General features: G+C 44.9%; 1 protein-coding gene across 2 annotated transcripts in view; it reads right to left on the bottom strand.

Annotated features, from left to right (window-relative positions):
* Positions 1-7500, bottom strand: part of LOC123512842 (forkhead box protein P1-like) — a 697058-nt gene that overhangs the window by 658893 nt on the left and 30665 nt on the right. For both annotated transcript variants that reach the window (XM_045269468.1, XM_045269471.1), the window contains exon 2: positions 2244-2281. The gene's annotated coding sequence lies outside the window, so the exon portion shown is untranslated. The remainder of the gene's footprint in view (positions 1-2243; positions 2282-7500) is intronic.

Raw genomic sequence — 7500 nt, 5'->3', positions numbered from 1 at the left:
CAGACAGCGAAAAAATAAACAAACAGACAGAAACAGCAAAAAGAAAACGAAAAATGAGAAAAAAGCTAAAAAAAAAAACTGGAGAGAGAGAGAGAGAGAGAGAGAGAGAGAGAATATACCTGTGCGTGTCGTGTCTCCAGGTGTCTTAATTATTTAACGCCAGCATCACAGGTCATTAGTCTCATAATTTACCTGTGTGGCTCCCCAGGTGAGTGCAATTGTTATTATGGGGTCACACTCACACCTGGATATTAGAGTGAGAGGGAGAGGGACAGGGAGAGGGAGAGAGAGAGAGAGAGGGAGAGGGAGAGGGAGAGGGAGAGGGAGAGAGGTGGGGAAGTGGAAAGACTAAGGAGTTGTAAGGATCATCAGAAGAAAGGTGAGAGAGAGAGAGAGAGAGAGAGAGAGAGAGAGAGAGAGAGAGAGAGAGAGAGAGAGAGAGAGAGAGAGAGAATCTATACATGAAAATAAAAAAAAAACATTAATTCACTTTATTCTATTTCCCCTTTCTTTTATTCGATTACTTTTCCCCTCTTTTCTTCTTCCTCTGTGCCTTATTCCCCTTTCTCCCGTTTATTAGGCCTACAATCCTCCATTCCCTCCCTCTATTCCTCTCTTTACTCCCCTCTCTCCTTCTCCCTCCCTCTCCCTCTCTCTCTTTCCCCTCACTTTTCTCTTTCTCTCTCTCCTCTCCCCCTTCAATAAAAACTAAACTCGGCCATCATCTCTCCCCTCTCTCCCCTCACCTCCCCATTACCTTTCCTCGCCTCCCCTCCCTCTTATCTTCTCTTATCTTCTTCCCCTCTCCCTCTCCCCTCTTCCTCCCTCTCATTTCCTCTCACCTGGGAGGCTAAGAAATTAAATCAAGAATATGGAGAGAGAGAGAGAGAGAGAGAGAGAGAGAGAGACACACACACACACACACACACACACACACACACACACACACATCTAATCAGAGGAGAGGAGGAGGAGGAGGAGGAGATAAGAGAGAAAGAAGGGATATATCTACACCTCTCTCTCTCTCTCTCTCTCTCTCTCTCTCTCTCTCTCTCTCTCTCTCTCTCTCACCTGGCATGCTAATTACACGTGACTTTCCCAACCCATCTCTTAATTCATTCTAAGCGTATGTCACCCTTACCAACTTGACTAAATTACCTCTCTCTCTCTCTCTCTCTCTCTCTCTCTCTCTCTCTCTCTCTCTCTCTCTCTCTCTCTCTCTCTCTCTCTCTCTCTCTCTCTTTATCATTGTTCTCCCTTCAATCATGCTAATTTTCTTTCACTCATAGAAAATGGAGTGCGGAGTTTGGTGGTGTTACATTAATAGATGTTGTCCACTTCCTCTTCTTCCTCTTTCTCCTCCTCTTCCTCCTTTCTTCCTCCTCCTCCTCCTCCTCCTCCTCCTCCTCCTCCTCCTCCTCCTCCTCCTCCTCCTCTTTACTTTCTTCCTTCTCTTAAACTTTTCAGACTCAATAAAACAACAAAACCAATGCATAGAGAGAGAGAGAGAGAGAGAGAGAGAGAGAGAGAGAGAGAGCACCAAACCACCCACAAACAAGCCAAAGAAGGAGAATATCACGATTTATAACACAGAAAACGACCATTTTGCAAGTTCACTCCTACACACATCCCGTTTTTTGTTGCAGAGATGAATTGAAGGGGGAGACTCAACTAGAAATGCGAATATGGCAATACCACTGACACTAATGGGAAAAATGAGGGGAAAATGAGGGTTGACGAGCGAATACCTAAGGGCGACTGGTAGAAAAGGTGTGTCTCCAGGTGTACTTGTAAATTAAACCTTGACAATACAAGTGGATAAAGGGCGTAAGGTTCTGGTGAGAGGGATGAGGGTGTTGAGATATGGACCTTAGCGGATTGGTGATGGATTTTGAGTGTCTGGTGATGCGTGGATGCCTTGGTGAGTGTGATGGATTGGTATGGTGTGTGTGTGTGTGTGTGTGTGTGTGTGTGTGTGTGTGTGTGTGTGTGTGTGTGTGTGTGTGTTGAAGAGTGGGCTGGACAGACAGACATACAGATAGACAAAGATAGATAGATAGATAGATAGACAGATAGATGGACAGATAGACAGATAGATTAGTAAAATGAAACACACAGAAGAACACAAAAGGAGAAACAAACAGCAGCAGATTTTTTGGCCCGTAAATGGCTGTTTGTGATACAACTACTACTTATAATAATAATAATAATAATAATAATAATAATAATAATAATGTACTTACCGGTCTAAAGAAAACTAGAGCAGCGCGTCTCCCCCGGCCTGTAACAAGGAGATTCACTCGTTAGTATCGTTAAGGAAGAAAAACATTCATTGTCAACATTAGCATTGGAAAATAAATAGGAAAACATTATAAAACATTCATTTTTTCTTTCTTTTCATGTAAGATGGGAACACTGGCCAAGGGCAACAAAAATTACTACTACTACTACTACTACTACTACTACTACTACTACTACTACTACGATGCTTTTGGAATGATAATAATATAATAATAATAGGAGGAGTAGTAACAATGATAAAAATTCTACAACAACAACAACAACAACTACTACTACTACTACTACTACTACTACTACTACTACAATAACAATAGGAGAAAAACATAACTGTCCCAAATCTCGCCTCCCTTTACCACACACACACACACACACACACACTTGACATCCCTCCCCCACTACCTTCACCTAAGCTCACTTTACAACATCAAGCACATCAAAGCCTTTATCCCGAAACACGTGTTGTGAAGCTTATCCTATTGTATCCCCCTAATTAGTGTGTCCTGTGTCCTGTCCCATGTCCTATTTTGCTGCTACTACTACTACTGCTACTACTGCTACTGCTACTGTTGTTGTTGTTACTGTTGCTCTTTCATCTGTCATAAAAGTTTGCCTCAAAATCTTGTCTCCACTTTTATATTATCTCCTTGACGTCTCTCTCTCTCTCTCTCTCTCTCTCTCTCTCTCTCTCTCTCTCTCTTTTTATCTCCTTTCATCTCTTTCTCTTTTTTTCTTTTCTTCTCCTCCACTCTCACTTTCTTTCTTCTTTCTCCCTTTTCTCTCACTTACTCTCCCTTTTCTCCTCTCACTCCTCACTCAAACAATCTTCACCACCATCATCTCTCCCACCCCGTCTCTCTACTTCTCTCTCTCCCTATCCCATGCTCCTCTCCCTGTCCCTCCCTACCTCCCTCCCTCCCACTACCACCAGATGCAACTCTCTCTCTCTCTCTCTCTCTCTCTCTCTCTCTCTCTCTCTGCTTCTGAATTCCCTAAGAGAGTTTCTTTTCCGAACGAATGGAAGAGTTTTCATTAAAAATCCGTAACGTTATATTTGCCGTTCGCTCCTCCTCCTCCTCCACCTCCTCCTCTTCCTCCTCCTCCTCGTGGCACCTCACACAGAATATATAACTTTCTCTCCCTCCCTCCCTCCCTCTCCCTCTCCCTCACTCTCTCTCACCAAACCAAAGACAATATTATAATCAGTTTCAAAGTTTTGCTCACAATAAACCACTGAATCCATCAATTATTTTACACATTTTATTTACTTGGTATTCTTGACGCGATGGGAGAGAGGGAGAGGGAGAGGGAGAGGGAGAGGGAAGGCAGGCGCAAAAGTTCAAGATTAATATTAACTGTCTGTCCCTCTGGCGATGAAGAATAATTTGAGTTTTGAAAAGTGTTAAAAATGCAAGCTTTGTTGGCGGCGGCGTCTTGTGGTTGAGAACTATCAATTATTGGCCTCAACACTGGCGGAAGGCGGGCTCCTCCTCCTCCTTCTAATCCTCCTCCTCCTCCTCCTCCTCCTCTTCTTCTTCTTCTTCTTCTTCTTCTTCTTCTTCTTCTTCTTCTTCTTCTTCTTCTTCTTCTTCTTCTCCTCCTCCTCCTCCTCCTCCTCCTCCTCCTCCTCCTCCTCCTCCTCCTCCTCCCCAGGTACGAAAGAAGAGGCGATAATTGAGCAAAATATACCTGCCTTCACCTGAGCTGTACTTGATCACGAGAGAGAGAGAGAGAGAGAGAGAGAGAGAGAGAGAGAGAGAGAGAGAGAGAGAGAGATTTGTTTCTTTTTACATTTACGTCACACCACCACCACCACCACTACGACACTATCTATACCGTCTAACACTTTGCCACGCCCTCACTTATTTAATGTTCCCACGCCTACCTGCCCGCGCCTACCTTTCCATTACTGCTCACCTGTGGACATATCACCTGTCCGCCTCACCTCACACCTGCCTGCTGCCTCCCTATCTACCTGGCCACACCTTAAACACCGCCAGGAGAGTCAAGATACACCTGGCTGGTCGGTTTTGTGTCATGGCGTTTCTCTGCGTTTGTTTGTTGTTTTTGTTGTTGCTTTGTGTGACGGGGGAAATCTGGGCAAGGGAAACAAAGATGGTTGAATAAAAAGGTTCACTGAGATGGTAGTTTCCTGAGAATGTCCGAGAGTTAGCCAAAATATGAGATAAATGTCTTGAAATTTCCTTATTAACTCCTCCAGTACCATTTGGCGATTTTATACAGCTTCAGAAACTTATGTATTGGTTAGAATAGTGAAGACTGTGGCCATTAATCTTCCGACCCCCCCCCCATACACGGTTTCTAATGTAAGTAAAATCGTCTAATCGTATCCAAAACTCATGGTAAAAATGCATCCCAGTACTGAAGAGATCAAATGAGTTCAGATCGTAGGAAGATGGAAATACAAGATCCGGATAAGGAGTTCGAGAGTTCATTAAAACCAGGTAAACAACACACACATCCCTTCACACCACAATCTTGCACTCACACACAATCACAGACAAACAACATCACATCACCCTAACCCCAAATTCACACATAATTCCAACCCACACTAATATAATTCATTCTGTACACTTGTTCATTACATTCATAGATAGACATAGATAGAAAGATAGATATTTTATTGACCACAAACTTGAGGGAATACATAAGAGGCATGAATACACTAATAAAAATTTAATGGTCCAATTATATACATGACTTCGGTTACAAATGCTACCTAAAGATTAAACAGATATGATAAAACTAGACAAACTTAAGAACATAACGTTAATAAAAAAAATGAATATACACACACATCAATCCAGTCAGAGGGGAGGGGGGAGTGAAGGGAGGGAAAAACAAGGGGAGGGGGCAGGAAGAGGCAGGAGGGTGCTGGCAACACTATTTTTCTGATGAGGAAGTGTCTCCCCGGAAGGGTGTGGCTCTGTGGGTGGGGGCTGAGGGCAGGAGGAGGAGGAGGAGGAGGAGGCACGTGTTGAGAGGAAGAAGGTATGGATAAGAGGAAGAATTGTAGGCGTATGTGGTAAAAGGAGGAGGAGGAGGAGGAGGAGGAGACAAGACGAATTATAGGAAGAGAAAAGGAATGTGGAAGAGAGAGGGGAGAGAAAGGAAGAAGGAAGAGAAGGTAGAGAAAGAATGAAGGAAAGGAAGATAAGTGTGGGAGAGAAGAAGATATGAGGAAGAATAGAAGAAAGAGAAGGAAGGAGAGAGAATGAAGGAAAGAAAAGATGAGGAAGGGAGAAAAAGGAAGGAAGGAACGGAGATAAGAATTAAAGGAAGGAAAAGAGGAGAAAGAAAGAGAAAATAAGACAGAATAAGAACAAAAAAAAAGAAATAAGAAGAGAGGAAGTAAACACACAATAATAAGAAAGAAAGGAGATAGACAGAATAACAATTAACACACACACACACACACACACACACACACACACACACACACACACACACACACACACACATTACCTTTACAACCTTAGCGCCTTATGGGATAGAGTTCCGTCACTTTGTCACCTCTTTCAATGATCTACCTGTGATTTACCTGTCGCCCCGTCACCTGCTTGCCTTTTAAATCCAAACCCTTCCTCTATATTTCATTGGCATTTGGGATGATTTGTGGAGGAGGAGGAGGAGGAGGAGGGAGGAGGAGGAGGAGGTGGTGGTGGTGGAGGAGGAGGGATGGTGGTGGTGGTGGAGGAGGAGGGAAAGGAGGAGGAGGAGGAGGAGGAGGAGGACAAACAACAGTAAATAGTTTCTTTCTCATGGTATCGATTGGGTAAATATCATGAGAATTATTGAGAACAATTCATGTTTTCATCATCACCTCCTCCTCTTCCTCCTCCTCCTCCTCCTCCTCCTCCTCTTCTTCCTTTTCCTCCTCTTCTTCCTCCTCCTCCTCCTCCTCTTCTTCCTATACCCAACTCGTACTCTTATTGTCCTGTTAATTCCTTCTTTCCTCATACATACCTGTCCTCCCACCAGCTGTTCTCCTCCTGGCCACTTTCCCTTAGTCCCTCTAGCCCCCTCCTCCTAGCCCATCTCTTCATAAACCACCTCCTCCTCTTCTGTCCCTCCTCCTCTAAGTCCCCGTCATAGTCCTCCCTCCTCCTCCTCCTCCTCCTCCTCCTCGTATTTACCTTCAGAAAACAGTCAAGAAGGAAGGAAAACTAACCCCAATACACAGCAGAAAAATCCTCGCATCAGTCACACAAAAAAGGCTTATTACTCTTCAAATCCAGACCAACAAAGACAGCTTCCCCGGGCACCGCATCGCACGCCCCTCTCCCTCTCTCTCTCTCTCTCTCTCTCTCTCTCTCTCTCTCTCTCCCAGCTCTTCTCTTCTCTCCTCCTCCTCCTCCTCCTCCTCCTCCTCCTCCTCCTCCTCCCTTTCTTTCCTCAGGCGTTTTCGCTATTCTGTTTCTGTTTCTCTGTGTCTTTCTATCTCTTGTTTTTGTCATCTTTGTCTCTCTCTCTCTCTCTCTCTCTCTCTCTCTCTCTCTCTCTCTCTCTCTCTCTCTCTCTCTCTCTCTCAGGTATCTACCCCCTCAATAACTTGCTACTTAGATCTGTTCCCCCCTCCCTCTCTCTCTCTCTCTCTCTCTCTCTCTCTCTCTCTCTCTCTCTCCCTTCCAACAGCTCCCCATTTCCCCTCTCCCCAGAACTAGTAACTATCTCCCTTTCTTCCCCTTCCCATCCCCTTCCCTTCTCAGTACCACCAATCTCTTACTTCCTACCCCCCCCTCCATACCCCTCACATACCCCTTCACACGCCCTCCACGCCTCCCCCACACGCCCCCCAACAGACGAGCAATCTATCCTGACAATACAAGACAAAGACCTGCAGGCTACGACCTCATTGGACACTGTACGACTATTCCAAGACCTTTTTTCCAGTCGTCTGCCCCGAGGGTGGTGGTGAGGGGAAGGAGGGTAGGAGGGGAAAGGCGGAGGTATAAACAAGTGACTATGCGGGCTGGGATGGAGAAAGGGAGGAAAAATAGAGGGGAAAGGAGATAAGTAGGGTGTCTGGGGGAGGTAAACAAGGGGAGGTGAGGAGAGGTAAGGGGAGGTGAGGGGAGGTGATGTGAGGGGTGTATCCATCTCCCTCGTCTCATATTGTTGGTGATAGTGATGTATGTATGTGTGTGTGTGTGTGTGTGTGTGTGTGTGTGTGTGTGT

This window comes from Portunus trituberculatus, chromosome 34 (genome assembly GCF_017591435.1).
Source record: "Portunus trituberculatus isolate SZX2019 chromosome 34, ASM1759143v1, whole genome shotgun sequence".
NCBI classification, from domain to species: domain Eukaryota; kingdom Metazoa; phylum Arthropoda; class Malacostraca; order Decapoda; family Portunidae; genus Portunus; species Portunus trituberculatus.
Note: the sequence above shows the minus strand (reverse complement) of the source record. Positions and strands in the feature narration are given on the sequence as shown.